At 34.4% G+C, this 20,106-nt stretch overlaps 1 long non-coding RNA gene across 1 annotated transcript; it reads left to right on the top strand.

The window, feature by feature from the left end:
- Nucleotides 1-288: 288 nt before the first annotated feature.
- LOC129922830 (uncharacterized) lies at nt 289-3,849 on the top strand. The gene is made up of 4 exons (XR_008774732.1): nt 289-361; nt 727-827; nt 2,909-3,081; nt 3,192-3,849. It is a non-coding gene; the product is annotated as an uncharacterized LOC129922830 (long non-coding RNA).
- Nucleotides 3,850-20,106: the final 16,257 nt, after the last annotated feature.

A 20,106-nucleotide genomic window follows, 5' to 3' on the forward strand; every position in this document is an offset into this window, starting at 1 on the left:
GCAAGAACATTAGAAACTATATCAGAAACTACAGACTATTCACAAAAATAAGCTTATCTTGATACTGTTGTGTTGTTATCTGACGAACGATATGATATCGGATGATACGTTTATTTTGTCATTTTAATATTGTTATTCACATGTATTTAACGATTGATAGCTTTGAAGATGAAGCTCAATTTGAACCTGGCCTAATTGTTTGAATGTCTGGCCATATTAAAGAGTGCGTACTTTCTTTATGTATATAAGGATCGCACTTATAATGTAAGTATTAGTACATTTACATAGTTTCTATAGTCGTTTTAAATTACATTCAACACATACGCAAACTAAATAGATTGTTTTCTATTTTAAAACAAAAGTAAACATTTTATTTAAAAAAAAAAGCTTAGATGGCAGAAAATTGTTAATTTAGTAATAATTTTTAAAAACATTTTTTTTTACGTAAACATGTTTTACAAACGCCTAACACAAAAAATACAAACGTAATTGTCTCCCATGTTTTTTTTCTTTTTACTATTTATAAAGAATATTTATACCTTTGTGTAGTTCCATGCAATATGCTTGTATATTTTATTATAACAATAAAGTTTTCGCTTTCAGAAATAAAAAAAAGTAGCAGTTGTATCTGAACTTTGAAAGGTCTGAAATACCATATATCGCACTTTCAATATACATTTTACCATATGAGATCACACAAAACTAATAGGAGTTATTCTGTTTTAGGGAGCGTTTGTGTCACTTGTGTCAGCTGTGTCAGCTTTTAAAAAAAATTGGATATAGATTGTTGGAAACGTTATAAAGAAGGTCGTTTAAAAAAAAGAAAGGTAAGAAAGTAAATAGTTAGTTAGAGAACGGATCATAATTTAATAGTATGTATTTAATTATGTATGTCCCGAATAAAAATCAAAACTGTTTGACCAATCTTGATTAAACTTGTCACAAAAGTTCCATAGATCTTGGCGGAGACCTGAGTGTAGGTGTAATATCCCACCCACAACCGTATCTATTGATCGTCTTTCTCAATTCGTCTCTTTTGCCTTGGTAGAATTTATTCCAATAACAGTCCAGTCCATTCTTTTGTGTGGTCTTAACAGTCTCAGTCTTCTTCTTCTTTCCCTTCCTGATATTGTTCTATGAAAGAAAATCTCTGCAAACCTGAGGACCTTGTCATTTGGCCATAGAGTTTAAGTTTTCGTTAATTTATTTTTTGTCAGTAGTTAACACAGATCATTGTGAGGCAGTGGCGTAACTAGGGTCAGTGCCCCATTAACTTTCTCTAAACATTTCGCTCTGAACACTATCCTTAGTTTGTTCTTTTTGTTAAACCAATACAGTGAGCTGATTACCTACTTTCATTGATTGTTACACACAATTAAAATAAGTATCGATACTATTACAAAATCCCATTGTTTATTGGTATAACAATAACAATAACAAGTTTTAATCATATAGATATTTTATTGATATGTTAACAAGCTTTAATGTCTACAAATAAAAGATTTGAGATATAAATAATTAGTATTTATTATTAACATAGGTAAAAAAAAAAAGTTTGCATACAAATTGTGTTATTTCTTAACTAAAATAAGTTCACCCTCCTCAAACGAGTCGGCCTAACACATCTAACAAACATAGACATGTCAGAAAAAACATTCATAGTTCAGACACAGACACATAACAGAAACAAATGCATATATCAGACACACACACACACATATATATATATATATATATATATATATATATATATATATATATATATATATATATATATATATATATATATATATCTTATAGCATCTTATATATATATTAAAGATTACTACTCTAGGTGTACCTAGACATGTTTGGCTATATAACAATAGACTTTTTTTCGGATGGGTCTGCTTTACCAAAATATATTTTTTCCAACTTGGGTGTCACACGAGTGCCATCTGGCCAGCACCACAGCTCCCTGAATGACGCCACTGTCTTGGGATCAAACGTATATATTTATCATATCTTTAAATGTGAGTGGTCTACGAAAGGGGAATAGATGCTATTAGTATTTTGTAGTCTGTCTGTCCGTCCGTCCTTCCCTTTTAGATATTAGAAACTAGAAGAGAAAATGCAAATACGACATCATGGTATTTTTTATCTTTCAAATTTCTAATGTAAAGGTTACTTTTTTCTTTTCCAAAAGTGATCAATTTAATTTTTAAAATTATCTATGCAAGCATATCATGTTCTTACTTAAGTTGATTGAAATTTTTACCAAGTAGTTTTTCTTTTTTTTTCTGAAAAGATATCAAACATGGCACCTTATCTATCGAGCGACAATCTTTTCCCTTTGCAACTTCTGTAGTGATACATTAGTGTTTATGCCATCTGTTATCAGGACACTTTCTTTATGCTTGTCTTCATGTGGATTTATCCAAATGTTGGTGTCGACCGGAAGACGGAGCCTGCTTATGGAATAGAGAGTAATGGGGGTTGTACATAATCTTTAAGCGCAATATATCATTCTATGGGCTATGACTTCCCAAGATTTGATAGCAATGTTTTGAGTTCCCGTTTTATTACATTCACCAATACCAAGACCAAGAAAGCTACAGACAGAGAAAAAACATGGGCCTCAGGTCTGGAAGAAAAGCGTACAATGCGCAAAAATGTATAGCTCCTCTCCCACCTAGGCGAAAGTCACCTTAACCTGCAATATTTGTTGACGGAAATGTCTCTCCAAAATAGGGCTCCACAGTAACATGAAAAAGTGTTCGAGATGAACCATAGTCGTTCTATAACTGAAAAAGTGTTCGAGATGAACCATAGTCGTTCTACGACTGAAAAAGACCAACATTGAAACATTCGACGTTTTTGTTTTTAATTACGTTGTAAAATTTTTTTTTTGTTTTCTATGAATTTTTAGGTTTGTTTAATGTTCGACTCTATAGGCCCCGTTCTACACTTTCTGAGGGTCAGGCTCTTGTCAGCGCCACACTGTCTGCACTGTTGTAAGTCCGGAAAATAGAGGGAAAATAAGTCTGTACACAATGCTACCACAGATCCATTTCATCTTTATTACTCAATGTCTTGTACAAGGTACGTGTTTAATGTTGAATTAAATGTGAAAGTATTGATGAACTGATAAGCCTAATAGTGAGAGTATAAAATAAAATTTAAATGCAACTTTTTCTTTATCTCTCAAACAGTTGTATTCAGTCAACGCATTGAACTCTTTCCCTACGATGAAACAAACTGTAACGTCAGTCTTGTGGAAGAGAATGATAGAATTATAATGTATGGCAAAGTGGATTTCAATGGAAACATTCCAGCATCATCAGTTGTCTACTTTGAAATCAAAAGAAAAACTGAAACAAGTTTTCAATTTGTACGAGCTCAAGACACATTGAATATTTGTTTTGTTTGTATTTTTCAATAATTCGCTATTCTTCTATAGCAATGACTTTAATGTTTTTTTAAAATCTTGTACACAGTTTATCAATAGCCTTTTATCTTCATGAAGCAAAGTGTACATTTTGAGCTGCCCACGAAAGAAAAAAAAGTCTCAGTTATTTTTGTGTGGTCTGTGTGTCCGTCCAAACAGTGGACACCAGGTGGGAGGAGGCTTCAGACATTGCTAATGACAGATATTTATGGAGACCCCTTTTTTGCCCAATGAGCCGAACGGCGCGGGAGGACCTAAGTCTAAGTCTAAAGTGTGTCAGTCCATCCAATTTAAAGCGCAGATAAAAAAAAATAATAATATTTTAGAAGTTACAAAATTTTGTACGAGTGTAACGGCTTTAATAAAAATAACTATGCAAGCTGATTTTTTTTTATAAAACTACACCATTTTTACACTTATTTACTGTTAATAGTATAAAATTAAAAAGAAACAGAGTGCAACGAATAGTGCATTTGACTTTGGTATTTCATTTCAGAAATGTGCTTTTTATAACAATATCTCAGGTCAATAAACCTAATCTGAGTCTCCAGGCAGAAAAATAGACCAACAGATTCTATGGATCTAAGAATTATAAAATATAGCTGACCGACGGCGTAGCATACGCCGCTATTTTGCAGGGTCGACCTTAGGCCATAGCAACCTATGCGACCGCAGTGGGCCCTGAACGTTTATAGGACCCGCGCTATTTTTAGGTGTATAAATTATGAAATTAAACCATTTTATAATTTATAACGGATTTCCCGCGGCCTCCTGCCGATTTAACAGGAGGTCCTGGAAACCTCCTGAAATTGCAGATTCTACGAAAAAGATCTTTTGATAACTCATACAAATCTCCTAAAATATATACACGAAAATTGTCATTTTGGTGTGTCATTCAATATAGAATACGCAACTCCTACGCGCGTTAAAAAAAGAACAGAAAACGGTATTATGCAATAACCGCAATTGTAAAATCTAAACAAAGTAGCTTCTCGCGTTTCAAACTAATGAAGATCAATTCTCGTAGTTAGATTGAAAATTTTGGAATTTTTTTGCTATTGAGCGTGATCTATGTAGGGAATAGAGGTACTGTATGACTTCGCTATATGTAAGGCTCGTAAAGTAATTATGTTCGAAGTAAACGATGAATAATATGCAAAGACGAATATATTTAATTTTTACTTATTATTCGTATCCCTACCCAAACTTGGCCCCGAGAACTACGTTTCGCATAAGGCTCTACAATGGTTAAGTCCGGTTCTGCTATTCTGCGACGGATAATTAGTACTTGCTCCTCGCCCCTCTTTTTTTTTCGCCACTTAAATTACCTAGGATAACTCCCTCCGTCCGAGTTGCAAAAATAAAAGAGTGATGTTTCCATGGTGTCCAAATTCTTGAGCGTGCTTTGTCGCCGTGATAGTTACTCCCCCTTTTTTTTTTTCTTAACGTGAGGTAGAAATAGATTAAAAAAAAATGATTATTCTTGGTTACAGCTGTCCGGCCCTGCTATTTTGTGACAGAAATAAGAGAGTGATCTTTCCTTTACTTCTTCTCGTTTTAACTGTTGAAAGATACGCCGCTTTTTTGCATGGCCGGTCTTAGATTACTGCAACCTATACGACCGCAGTGGGCCCCCACCTTCAAAGGAACCGCACTTTCATAGGACCCGCTCTAATTCAAGGTTTATATATTTTTAATTAAACCATTTTATAACTTAAAACAGATTTCCCGCGCACTTTTATCGATTTACCAGTGACTCCTGAAATTCTCCCCAAATCGCAAAATATATGAAAAAGTCATTAAAATATACGGAAAAATATACAAAAAAAAAAATATCATTTTTGGGAGTCTTTAAATTCTTAAAGATAGATTGAAACATTTGGTAATTCTTGCTATTGAGTGTGATCTATGTAGGAAACAGAATTATTATGATATACTGTATGACTTTGTTACACGCAAGGCTCGTAAAGTAATTCTGTACGTAGCAAAGAATTAATAAAATGCGTAGTCAAATTTATTTTCTAATACAGACTCTTAAATTTTACTTATTATCCACTTCCCTACCCAAACTTGGTTCCGCGAAATTCGTTTCGCATTGGGCCCCACAATGGTTAACTCCGGCCCATATAGCAGATTTTTTAGATTTGTTCTTAGTCCAAACCTCCCGCAAGACAAAGGGGGATGAGAGCGGACAGGGTTTGATACACTTAAACGACAGTCAAGCGCGCAGCCAGTCATCCGTAGTGTGAATCTACTCTTGTTTTCTCGTGGACAGAAATACTTCTTTCTACTCGACAAACTCTTGAGGGAAGAAGAGAATTATATATATGGATGGTACCTTTCAACTTTTAAACAAATGGAAACGTTGTTTTTTTTTTACTTAAGACCTTGAATGAGAGATTGTCAAACTTACAAAATCCCTAAGTAGATAATTAGTCGGTAAGATAAGTTTGTACAGGATCACATTTATCTTCATAATTCATAACAACGAATTCATTATATAAATATGCATTTATCAAGTAATCATAACATTAATTAATCCCTATCCTAGGTAATCATATCGTCAGTCGGCCTAGCAACAAAACAATATTATGCAACACTTTTATATGTACGGAGGCGAGGTGGCTGAGCGGTAAAGCGCTTGGCTTCCGAACCGGGGACCAAGGTTTGAATCCTGATGAAGACTGGGATTTTTATTTTCGGGATCTTCGGGCGCCCCTGAGTCCGCCTAGCTCTAATGGGTAGCTGACATTAGTTAGGAAAAGGAAAGGATGTTGGTCGTTGTGCTGACTACGTGACACCTTCGTTAACCGTAGGCCACAGAAACAGATGACCTTTACATCATCTGCCCTATAGACCACAAGATTTGAAAGGGGAAACTTTACGTTTTCTTTTTTTTTATATGTACAAGTCTCCTTTTAATTTGTTTTATAACTTCCTTTCACGTTTATTTCAGTTTTCTGTTTTAAAAGTTCCAGTAGACTGTGATAAAGTCTTTAACTACGGCAACTGTTTAAAAACTGATGACCCTAAAGTGTTTCAATTATCTCTAAATATAACTGCGCTTACTGTTAACAGCGAGGCAGATGTAAAGACGGAATTGGTTTACAGAGAGACATTTTTTGTTAGCGAAATAAGAAATTTGCCAATAGTTTACGGTGAGATGAAATTAGTATAGTAAAACTTAAATTTAGTCCGGATTTTTCGAACAGGATTAGTTGCTATTTCATTGGATTTTTAAACAGCATCATTATAGATACAACTATTTGTAAGAGTGAATAAAGAAATAAACTAGTATGGATTAATTAACTTTGTTGATCTCTTTACGATACGTCTGCCACAATCTTCATACTGAACAAATTTAATTTAATAATTATATTAAAAAATAAATAGTTGTAAACATTTTATAACCCTAATATTTAAAACATTCCATACTAGCACAAAAAGCAACACTTCGTGTCAAAGACTAGATAATACAAGTCCATTACTTTATTGGTTAGTATTTTGCTTTGTAAATAAAGTTTTGTATCCCCCCATTTTGTATGTGTGGGTTCATACTTTTACTTTTTTTTTTTTTTATTTTGTAAATCTAGTCATTGTCAATGAAAATATATGAAACAACAACAATAAAAAAACAATTAGTTTATCAATTAAAAGCATTTATTTTGTTTTAATTTGTATTAAAACAATATAAAATCATGAAATATTGAGAAAAAAAATGAAAAAGCTTTAATTAAGGTGTCACTTTACAAAACTTTAAATCATTTTTTATAATTTATTTTGCAGGTTCTAAAACAGATCTGGTTGTAGTGTATGTCAATGGACAAGTGGTTCACTTTCAGCAGACTGATGTCTCAATCAATGATACACAAGTTACAATAGTGTCTGTGTGTCGTGAAAATATTGCTCATGATTGTAAACAACAGTTATCAGACTTGGAGACTGGAACAATATTAAAATCTGAGAAAGAAATAATTGTCTACAATACAAACATTAAAGGCAGATCAAACTTTAAACTGACACACTCTGTCTGTAATATTGAAAGAAACATCTCATTTTCTATTAATACAAGTAAGTCATTTCATTAGAACAGAATAAAAAAATAGAAAATGCAAATTTAAAACTAAAATCTAGAATTGAATGCCTCAATGAAATCACAGAATCTTCGTCAAATGTATTTTGACTTTGGATTAGAAGCGATCGGACTCTTAGTACTGGATTTTAATTTTTTGACAACGTAGGGAATGTAAAGTTAAAAAAAAAAATATTCTGTTAAGTCTATTCTCATTCATAAAAACTATCACATATTTAAAGGTAGCAATAGGGACAAGATTTTAAATGAAATCAAATGATGAATAAATTTATTAAAAAAAAAAAAGAAATGCATGACCAGGGCAAAAACCAGTGACCCACTAATAATAATACTCGGCAACAATGCAGTGCCAGGCAAGAATCAAGATTAAAATGATATATGTGGCATAGCTAGCTATGTGCGAGCAGTTTGGGCCGCACGGGGGCATTAAGTAGTAAGGGAAAACTTTTCTCAAAAAAAAATCAACGCATTGTACATAAATAGACAAAGACAAACTACTGAATTTGGAATGTTTACAAGAAGTTAATTTACTTTGCTACCTTTGTTAATCTCCTATGTTTACTAGGTTTGTTTACATCTCGGAATTCATCGCATTTAATCAAATATACTGTAAGCTGGTTTCATCTCAAACTAGAGCTTATAAATAAATGCCTAGAAAAGCATAATGTGGGCACAGCAAACAAGCTCAAGAAGAATGACTAAAAAATCTAGGTCATTACTAGAATTTTATGTAATTTCTATCTACTAAATGGGTGATAATGTGACAAATAGTTTTACATTTTTTGTCAGTTCACTTGACTTAACAAAACTGGATCAATTTTACCAAAGTCTTTGAAATTCCGCAACAAGAACCTGCTTGAGATATTGCGTTTTAATTTTAAAAAGACGTTGGCTAGACACTGGCTAGATAATTCAGTTCTAAAATTGTCTTTATTTACATATTTCTGAAAATTGTGGTCAGTGAGATTCTGTGCGATCAAAGGTATTTCCAACTGAATGGCAATCAGCGCTAATAAACTTTTCGACTCACAAATTTAACAATTTATAACACAACTGAAGTTAATGAGTGTGTAGTTATATTGTATAAATAGACATGAATGTCTCTTAGAGCTTATTCCTTACACAACAGACACAATGCGAATAAATACATTGAAGAAAGATACTTGGAAGCAGACTGTACGTTTATTGAATAAATATAATTTAGTTAATCCAGCCCCAAAGGCAAAACGTAAACTCAAATCTTAACATCACAAAATATAGCTACCACTCCATGTTCTGAATGATCTTCACAAAATACACATTGCTACTAAAAACTACATCTTATCTTTTTATCTTATCTAATACAGACGTTACTTCAAAAAAGAAGATGATTACGTCCTACGCGTCATGCATTTAGTCATGCATATTAACCAATGATTTAAATTCTGCCAAGTCACTGGTTTTCCTGGCTCCATGCTCTAATAGCACTAGGGAAGAAGGAGTATTTGTACACATTTGTCTTAGCATATGGGACGAGGAATGTGCCTTTATCTTTGTGTCTTTCAGAGTATTTTATTAAATTTTATTTTTGTATTTGAAGATTATGGTTTAGTGTTTTATGTATAATTGCTATTTTACTATTGAGTCTTCTATCCTGAAGGCTTTCTAAATTTAGTGATTTTACCAAAGGTGTTACTTTAGTCAAATGTGAATATTCGTTTGTTATGAATCTCACTGCTCTATTTTGTGTCTGTTCCATTTTTTTAATGTTTTCTTGAGTTGATGGGTCCCAAACGGAGGATGCATATTCTATTATTGGCCTAATTGAGGTTAAATAACATTTTAGTTTTATGTTCTTTTTTGATTTATAGAAATTTCTTTTAATAAACCCTAATGATTTGTTTGATTTTTTTTATAGTTTCATCAATATGTGGATTCTATGACAGTTTTTCATTTATTATAACACCTAGGTATTTTGAGTTTTTAGTCTGTGTTACTGGTTTGCCATGAATAAGATAAAAGGAATTGATTTGTTTTAGTTTTTTTGTTACTCTTAACTTCTGACATTTTTCTGGGTTGAAAGACATGCTCCAATTTGACTCCCATTTCTGTAATTCATCTAATTATCTTTGTAAAATATCTGTGTCTTGTGTTGTTTTATTGTTCTATATTTTATTGCAATCATCCGCAAATAATCTAACTTTTGTTTCTGAAGTAATGCAATTTGATAAATCATTTATGTAAATTAGAAATAGTAGTGGACCCAAGACTGTTCCTTGAGGTACACCTGAGTTTACTGTTATCGGTGTTTATTTAGAGCCATTTATTATTACAGTTTTTTCTCTCCCTATCAGAAAATCTTTAATCCACTGATGCAATGGACCTTAATGCTGAAATATTTGAATTTATTTTTAAAGCAAACTATGGTGATAAACTTTGTCAAAAGCCTTAGAAAAATCTAGTAAGATAGTATCCATTTTTTTTTTACTATTTTCTAAACCTTTTTGAAAAATCATCAATTAGTCCTATTAGTTGTGTTTCACATGATCTATATTTCCTAAAGCCATGTTGGTATGGTGTGAGGACATTATGTTTGTCTAAGTGGTTTATGATGTTGCTACATATTATGTGTTCTAGGATTTTACATGTGATGCTGGTAAGTGATACTGGCCTGTAGTTTCCTGGGTCAGATTTTTCTCCTTTTTTAAATAGGTTGGTGACATTAGCTTCTTTCCAGTCCGTTGGTACTCTGCCCTGGTTAAGCGATGCCTGAAAGAGTATTTTGAACACTCCAGTCCTTTGGTACTCTGCCCTGGTTAAGCGATGCCTGAAAGAGTATTTTGAACACTGGGGCTAGCTCATTGATTAGTTCTTTTAGTAATCTAGCTGCAATATCATCAGGTCTAGAAGCTATTTTTGGTTTGGTGTTGGCTAATAGTTTTTGAATTTCATTTTCTTGTATATCTTCTATGTTGTCTACTTGGTTTAAATTAAGTAATATGTCTTTGTCTCCTGGGGCTGAGAATGCTGATGCAAAGTATTTGTTTAAGGATGTTTGCTTTAGTTTCATTATCATTATGTATTATGTTATGTTCATCTTTTAATGGCGCTATGCCTGTTGTTTCCATTTTCGTAGACTTAATGTATGACCATAGGATAGATATTACATAGTTTATGTATTCACTCTGCATCTGTCTGCTTACTTTTTGGGTTAAGTGTTTAATTTTTATATACTTTTTGTAAAGTCTTTCTGCCTTAGTTTCTTTAAATTTTCTCAATAGGTTTTTCTTTCTGTTTACAAAGCTTCTTTAGTCTATTATTAAACCAGCATTTATTTATTTTGTTTGATGTGTATTTAGTTATAATGCTTTTAAGATGGTTTTAAATGAAATTCCAGAGATATTTGACTGGTTGGTTGATGTCTTTTTCTAATAAGAATTTTTGTTGAAAGTTAAATGCAGCTTGGTGTAGTTGTGTTAGGTTAGATTTATTCCAGAGTAAGATTTTTCTTTTGGGTTTTGTATTGGCTACTGCTTTTATCTGAATGTGTATTTTTATGATCTCATGGTCTGATAGACCAGGGATAATATCATAATCAACTACTAATCCAGGTCTGTTGGTTAAGAAGAGATCTAATGTGTTGTTTAATCTAGTTGGCTTTTTAATGATTTGATCTAAACTTAGGTTGTGTAAAGTTTCTATGAAAAGCTCATTTATGTCCTTAAGGTTTTGGTGTTTATCTATGGTTAGTGTTTTCCAATTTATATCAGGTAGGTTGAAATCACCCATAATAAAAAAAAACTGCATTTTTATTTGTCTCTTTAAGTGTAGTAATCTGATTACATAGTTCCTGCATGTATTCTAAACTAGAATTTGGTGGTCTGTAAATGCTGCCTATTATTATAGATGTTGAGGTGGTAATTAATTTACAAAATGTTGATTCTATTTTTGTTTCTTCCGCTGTAAGATAGTTTTTTATTGCTAAAAGAACTCCACCATGATTATCAGCCCTATCTGAAGAAACATCCGAAGCATGTAAAACATTTTACAAACAAGAGTTATTAGCCTTACAGTTGAGTATATTTATTGTCTCATTTTGGTGAATATTAATGTATTTATTATTAATAATCCTCCACTCTAAGTGCACTCAAATCAATAATACTGCCTCATTTGTTTGTTTATTTGGTTTTATGTATTATAATTATCCCCTGTACTTTCAAAAGAGCCACTCTTTCTTTATAAAACAAATATGCTGGTTTCTAAATAGGTACCTATAGAATTATCCTTTTCGTTTTCAAACTTCCTTTTTTTGTTGAGGCAGAGTTTTAATACTTAATGACGACGTTTCGGTGGCCCTGACAACTCTTCTGATTAGTTCGGAAAATTGCATAATGTTTTTATAATACTTTTACCTTTATTTTTGTCTATCCCTTAGTCTGTTGGACCGTTGGGACTCGTCGACCGTCTTTCTCCATTCCTCCCTTTATTTTGCTATGTTTAGAACCTCTTTCAATGACAGGTTCGTCCATTCCTCCCATCACTTTCTCTGCCTCTTCTTCTTTTTTCCTGGTACTGTTCTTTGAAGGAAAGTCTTTTCGAGCCCCAAAGATCTTGTAATATATCCATATATTTTGAGCTTGCATTTTTTCACAATAGTTAGCACTGCGTTAGCAGGTTATTATAAGGTGCGATTGCTGCAGTGATCCTGCTTCCAATTTCTTGGTTTGTGATGCGGTCTCTGAATTTAATACCTATATCATTCTATAGCATCTCAATTTCATTTCTAGGATCCTCCTCTCTAGCTCTGCTTTCAGCGTCCAATTCTCACAAGGATATAAAATGTGGCCATGACCAGGGAGCGCGTCAGTCTGATTTTGGTGCCGAGGGATAAGCTCTTGTCTTTCCATATTGTTTTAAGTGCTGCTGTGGACTATGCTATTTGGTTTAATATATCGGGTTTCGTTCCCTCATCTGAGACAATAACTGTTACGTATTTGAAGCTAATAACACAAGTCAGCTTTTCACCTCCAATACTGATGTCTCTTTTTAAGCCCTGTTGGCTATTAGTCATAATAGTTTTTTATTTGCATGCCATATGCTGCGGAAGTCTTGTTAATGCGCATCACCAGGTCAACTATTTCTTCTTCTGTCTCTGCTAGGCCATCAATGTCATCTGCCTAGCGCAAGTTAAGAATTCTTCTTCCTCTAATACTAACAGTACCTTCATAGCCCTCGAGAACATCTTCCATTATCCTATCAAAGAAGATATTAAAGAGTGTTTGTAAAATTAGGCAGCCTTATCTTACTTCATCTGTTGTTTTGAACCAGTTCCCAATATTATTGTTGAAGTACACCGCACTAGTGGCATCCTCGTAGAGGTTCTGGATAACTTTGATTATGTTTTTATTAATGTTGTACTTTTCCATTGTCGCCCAGAGTGCACCGTGCCTACTCGATCGAAAGCTTTCTTGAAATCAATAGAAACATAAAAAAGATTCTTGTGACTTTGGATATATTTTTCACAGAGTATTCCGAGGTTTAGGATTTGTTCTGTTGTGCTGGACCTTGTCTCAAACCCGATTGTTCTCCTAGGATTTTGTTTGCTATCGGTTTTAGTCGGTTTACAATGCTTTTAACAGTGCATTGCCGGGATGGCTTATGAGGCTGAGTGTGCGATAGTTTTGACAGAGTTGTAAATTGACTTTGTTTAAAAGGGTGTTGATGAGTGATTGGGTCCAGGGTAGTGTTTAGTGCGAAATGTTTAGAGAAAGTTAATGGGACAATGACACTAGTGACGCCTCTGCCTCTTGATGATCTGTGTTAACTACTGACAAAACAAATTAACGAAAACTTAAACTGTATGGCCAAATGACTAGGTCCTCAGGCTTGCAGAGATTTTCCTTCATGGAACAGTACCAGGAATGGAAAGAAGAAGAAGACTGAGACTGGGGAGACCATACAAAAGAATGGACTGGACTGTTATTGGAATAAATTCTACCAAGGCTAAAGAGACGAATTGAGAAAGGCGGTCAACAGATACTGTTGTGGGTGGGATATTACACTTATACTCAGGTCTCCGCCTAATTCTAAGGAACTTTTATGCCACTTATATATTTAAGATTAGTCAAACGGTTTTGATTTTTATTCGGGACATACATAATTAAATACATAATATTAAATCATGATCCGTTCTGTAACCAACTTATTTACAAACTATTTACTTTCTTACCTTTCTTTTTTTTTTAAAACGACCTTCTTGATAACGTTTCCAACAATCTATATCCAAATTTTTTTAAAAGCTGACACAAGTGACACAAACGCCCCCTAAAAGAGAATAACCCTTACTAGTTCTATGTGATCTCAAATGGTAAAATGTATATTGAAAGTGAGATATATGGTATTTTAGACCTTTCAAAGTTCAGATACAACTACTACTTTTTTTTATTTCTAAAAGCGAAAACTTTATTCTTAAAATAAAATATACAAGTATTTTGTATAAAAATGCACAAAGGTTTAAAATATTCACTAGAAATAGTAAAAAACAAAACATGGGAGACAATTAAGTTAGTATTTTGTGTGTTGGGAATTTTTAAAACATGTTTACGTAAAAAAATGTTTAAAAAAATTATTATTAATTTAACGATTTGCTACAATCCAAGCTATTTATGTTCTTAATAAAGTGTTTACTTTTGTATTAAAATAGAAAAAAATATATTTATTTTGCGTATATGTTGAATGTAATTTAAAACGACAATAGAAACTATATAAATGTATCAATACTTACATAATAAGGACATTTGTCTCTGGCAAGTAACAGCCACATCTAGAATGATTTCACATCCCAACAATCAATTAGACCAGGTTCGAATTGAGCTTTATCTTCAAATCTATTATGTGAATAACAATATTAAAATGACAAAATAACCGTTTTATCTGATATCATCTCGTTTGTTAAATTAACAACACAACAGTAACAAGATAAGCTTATTTTTGTGAATAGTCTTTAGTTTCTGATATAGTTCGTCTCTAATATTCTTGCTAAAAATATTGAAGCCACTTTAAGGACCGAGTTTGAGTTTGTGTTTCCATTGTAATATTATATCTCCCCCCTTCCTCATAACAATATCACAATATCTATGTAAAATATATTACGTACAATTAACTAAAAATGCGATCCCGTGCTATATAAATGTGTTGTAAAATGATTTAAATGTTTCGGATATTCCTTCAGAGTTGAATTAGGTTAGAGAGATGGTTAAAATGTGGCCCCACTCTTGGAAGTTAATAAAAGGAGGGGATGTTCCGGCCACAATAACCATTGTAAAACGCTGAAGTAAATTAATTGTCACAACCAGCTTGTAATGCTGGTATATATAAAGGGTGCCCCTGATAGTAGCTCCGGTTACGGCCGAATATCAAACAGTACTATCAGTGAACCCCATCCATCCATCCCAGTGGCGCTACAGCCCATGGAGGGCTCTGGCCTGCTTTAGCACATCCTTCCATTCAGATCTCTCCTGGGCCTTTCGTCTCCACGCCCTAACCCCAAGCTGCTTCAGATCTGCTTCCACGTCATCTATCCATCGCATTCGGGGTCTGCCTTTGGGTCGCCTGCCTTTTGGTTTTTGCCTGTATACGATTTTCGCCCCTCTGTTGTCTGACATTCTTTCAAGGTGACCTGCCCAACGTAGTCTGTTCTTTTTTATTTCGTTCACTATTGGTGGGTCTACATATAATTGATATAACTCATGGTTAGTGCGTGTCCTCCACCCTGTTTCATCCTGTATGGCACCATAGATTTTCCTAAGGATTTTTCTTTCCCAAGTGTTAAGTAAGTTTTCAGATGTCTTTGTCAGTGTCCAGGTCTCACTTACATACATTGCTGCTGGTCTTATTATAGTTTTGTATATTATTTTCTTGGTTTTACTTGAAATCATTTTGCTCTTAAGTAGATGGTGGGTGCTATAAAATGCCCTGTTGCCTGCTGCTATTCTTTCTTTTATTTCTGTTAGTAGGTCATTTTTGAAATTAATAGTACTTCCTAGATATTTGAAAGTTTGGACGTTTTCAAATTCGTGGTTTTTGATTTTGATATTTTGACCCTCTGTTTGATTGTCTCTTGTCATTGTGATGTACTTGGTTTTACTGTCATTGACCTCAAGTCCTGCTGGTCGAGATGCTTCTTCTAGTTGTATGAAGGCTCTAGCGATGTCAGAGGTTTCTTTACCCAATAAGGCAATGTCATCGGCATAAGCAAGGTATTGTAGAGGTTGGCTGTATATCGTCCCTGTTGGTTGTGGACCCATGTTTTCTCTCCTGAAGTAGTTAGTAATAGTTCCCCTTGTGTTTATGTTTATATTTCTTATAACTCTCTCCAGTGTTAAATTGAAAAGCATGCAGGAAAGTGCGTCTCCTTGTCTTAATCCTCGTTTAATCCTAAATTCCTGTGAGTATTCTCCTTGTATTATGACTTTGCTTTTTGAGTTGTTTAATGTCATATGTACAAGTCTTGTCAGCTTATTGGGTATTCCGAAATCCTGTAGTGTGTCATATAGGTATTTCCTTCTGATACTGTCATAAGCCATTTTATAGTCTATAAAGAGTTGGTGGATTGGTATGTTGTATTCATGGCATTTTTCTAGTATACATCTTAGTGAACCCCAGTATGTATAAATATAGATTAGCATGTGTAAGTCTTATTTGAAGAAATATCTTTGTTTTTGTAGGTATGGGTATTAAGTACCACCTGACAGTCAACAATATTTTTGTTATATCATTGAAACTCACTCTTCCAGTTACAAACAACAACGTCAGCTTTTATTTTCATGTGATATCTCGACCATCTAATCCTTTAATAATAATTTTTTCGGCATTTATTTTCATGCCATATGCTGCGGAAGTCTTGTCAATGCGCATCACCAGGTCAGCTAGTTCTTCTTCTGTCCCTGCTAGGACGTCAATGTCATCTTCGAAGCGCAAGTTAGTCATTCTTCTTCCTCCAATGCTAACAGTACTTTCATAGCCCTTGAGAACATCTTCCATCATCCTTTCAATGAAGATATTAAAGAGTGTTGGTGAAAGTAGTTAGCCTTGTCTTACCCCATCTGTGGTTTTGAACCAGCACTGACGGCATCCTTGTAGAGGTTCTGGATAATTTTAATTATGTTTTTATTAATGTTGTAATTTTCCATAGTCGCCCAGAATTCACAGTGCCATACTCGATCGAAAGCTTTTTTGAAACCAATAAAAAAAATAAAAACTATTCTCTTGGTGTTGGAGATATTTTTCACAGAGTAATCTGAGGTTTAAGATTTACTCTGTTGTGCCGAACCCACTGGCGGATCCAGGATTTATTACTTATGTTAAAAATATATACTAATTATTTATATTTCAACCTATTTTTAGATTATTTCGCCCCCCCCTCTAGTATGTTGGCCGATTTGGTGGGGTCGGGAGGGGGCGATGGTATCAATCCCGCCCCCACCCCCCGTTAAATTTCGAGTGGGGGGGGGGCGGTCAAATTTATTGGTAGAAATCACAGCCTGCTAACAAAATCAATTAAATATCAATATCCTTGTAACTTGTTATTGATATTTTAACCGATCTTTATATTATGTCGTTCCCTGTTTGCCGATTGGTGGGGGGAGGGGACGAATACCTCTTCTGCCCTTCCCACCTAAACCCTTTGAGTGGGGGGGCGGTCCGTTTTTATTGAGAAATCATAGTTTGTGAACAAAATTAGTTGAATTAATATATAAATGTTATATCATGTCGCTCCCTTTCTGGTATTTTGGCCGATTCGGTGGGGTGAGAGGGGGGGGGGCGATTGCATGTACTGCCCTCCCCACTCTAGCCCTCTGAGTGCTGGGGGGGCGGTCCTATTTTTGTGGAGAATCATAGTTTGTGAATAAAATTATTTGAATATCTATATAATATAAACTACGTATTGATATGTGACCCATTGTAAATATGTCGTACCACACTCTAACATCAAATTGTATCATTAGAAAATTTAAATGAAAAAGGGTTGTACCAGGTGGGAGGGGCGATACATGCAATCGCATTTTCCCCATCAGACAAATCAATACTTTTTCTTTTTGTATTATAGTTAAGAAATTACAAAATTTAAAAAATCTGTCACTAATATAATTTATATATACTATAAATTAAATTCTTATATCGAGTCGCCCCATACCTATTCTTTAATGCCAAATGCAATCTTTAGCAGAAATTAGTAAAGGAGCGAGGATTAATCGTTTTCACTCTACCGCCATTCCCATTTCCAGACAGAGTTTTTGTAATTTCACATGAATTTATCATAAGTATTTTAAGAAAGACTTTGCATTGGAAAAGTTAGAATTCAAACGAAATTTTTCAGTATAAGAGTCATGATTGAGATGAGTTGTAAACCGAAAAAAATATATTTATAGTCGCCTTTTCCCAACCTTTACTCAATCTGATATTTTTCTAGCTAAATAAATTTAGAACTATAAATCACAATTTATTCTAGAGTTTACGTGAATACTATTTATCGAATAAGTTTTTTTTCGGCGGCGATCCTCAAAGCAAAAATCTAAATACGTGGGGTATCCTATCTTTTCAAGGAACAATTCGGTTTTATTTGCAATGTATTTTGGGTCTATAAATTCAAATTAGAATATTTTTCAAGTACAACATTATTCGAAAGGTCTTTTTTTAATAGTATGAATAATGAGCTTTAGGTCAGGAGAATGCGTTTTTGCAGTGAAGAATGCAAGAAAACGCTTTTGGCGTCGGGGCTTCGCCCCGAACTCCATTTATGAGTAATGAGTTGTAGATGTCAGGAGAATACGTTTCTGCAGAGAAGAATGCAAGAAAACGCTTTTGGCGTCGGGGCTTCGCCCCAAACTTCATTTATGGGTACTGAGTTGTAGATGTCAGGAGAATGCGTATCTGCAGTCAAAAAAGCAAGAAAACGCTGTTGGCGTCGGGGCTTCACCCCGAACTCCATTGATGAATAATGAGCTGTACTTGTCAGGAGAATGCGTTTCTGCAGTCAAAAAAGCAAGAAAACGCTTATGGCGTCGGGGCTTCTCCCCGAACTTCACCAGAGAACCTTATAGTGCTGCCCCAGTTGTTTTGGTTTTCGCCGAAGGTTGAGAAATGCTGCTTTTTTTATTCTCATATATACATATATATGTGTGTGCGTGTGTGTGTGCGTGTGTGTGTGTGTGTGCGCGCGCGCTGTATGCACGTTTATGCGTAGGGTTAGGGTTTACTGGGCGTTAGTGTTAGGGTTTGGAAAAAAATCGCCCCCCCCCACTCCAAAGTTCTGGATCCGCTAGTGGCCGAACCTTGTCTGAAACTCGCTAGTTATTCTATGATTTTGTCTGCTATCAGTTTTAGTAGGTTTACTATGATTTTAACAGTACTTTGCTGGGATGGCTTATGAGGCTAAGTGTGATAATTTTGACAAATTGGTAAATTGCCTTTCTTTGGAAGGGTGTTGATAAGTGATTGAGTCCAGGGTTTGGACCATTCTCCTGATTGCCAGATCTTGTTACAAATCGTTTAGAGTGCGAACTAATGAACGAGGTCAACAACTATTACAATTTGCAAAATACAACAATGTCTTACTAGATGTCACAAAACAATCGCGTATAACCACATGGTACAGTCCTAATGGAAAACACCACAACCAGATCGACTAGATCATGGTGCGACAGCGTTTCAAGGCAAGTATTCATACAGCTAAAACATGGCGTTTTTCTGGAGCTGACATTGGAAGCGACCATGACCTTGTTATTATGACCTTCAAATTACACCTAAAAAAAGATAACAAAACCTACCAGGATAAAATTTGAACTGAATAGGCTGTAAGACTACCAAGTAGCTGCCATATTCAAGACAAAAATAGGAGGACGCTTTGCAGCCCTCATTATCTTGGACTCCAATGAACAAGATATCGACACACTAGTCAATATGCTATCACAGCAGTCATAAAACTGCCATGGAAATAGCAGGGAAGCTCCGCCCGCCCAAAAAAAACACTAGGTATCAGAGGATATACTCCAATAGATACTAAATGTCCCGGCAGTATTTAAGATAGACGACTATCCGATTTATCGCTCGGCAGTTGCATCAGCAGTAAAAGCCCTGAAAAGGGGAAAATCAGCCGGAGTTGACAACATTCCTTGTGAACTTCTACAGGCGGGAGGAGAAACCGTGGTAAACGTTCTCTATGCGATATATAATACTTAAAGTTACAAAAATCGATACCAATTTTTCTCTCTCTCCCTCTCTCTTATACTTTCTTCTTTTTTCTCTTTCTCTCTTTCTCTTTCTTTCTCTCTCTTTCTCTTTCTCTATCTTTCTCTATCTCTCTCTTTCTTTATCTCTTTTTTCTCACTATTTTTCTCTCTGTCTCTTTTTATCTCTCTTCCTCTATCTCTCTACCCTCTTTCTTTCTCTCTTTTTCTTTAATTCTCATTTTCTCATCTTTCTTTATCTATTTCCTTTTTTCTCGCATTTGCTCTCCTTATGTCTCTTTTTCTCTCTCTGTCTCTGTATCGCACTCTCTTATTTTTTCTATATTTCTCTCTCTCTCTCTCTTTTACTCTCTCTATTT

This window comes from Biomphalaria glabrata, chromosome 14 (assembly GCF_947242115.1).
Source record: "Biomphalaria glabrata chromosome 14, xgBioGlab47.1, whole genome shotgun sequence".
Taxonomy (NCBI): Eukaryota; Metazoa; Mollusca; class Gastropoda; family Planorbidae; genus Biomphalaria; species Biomphalaria glabrata.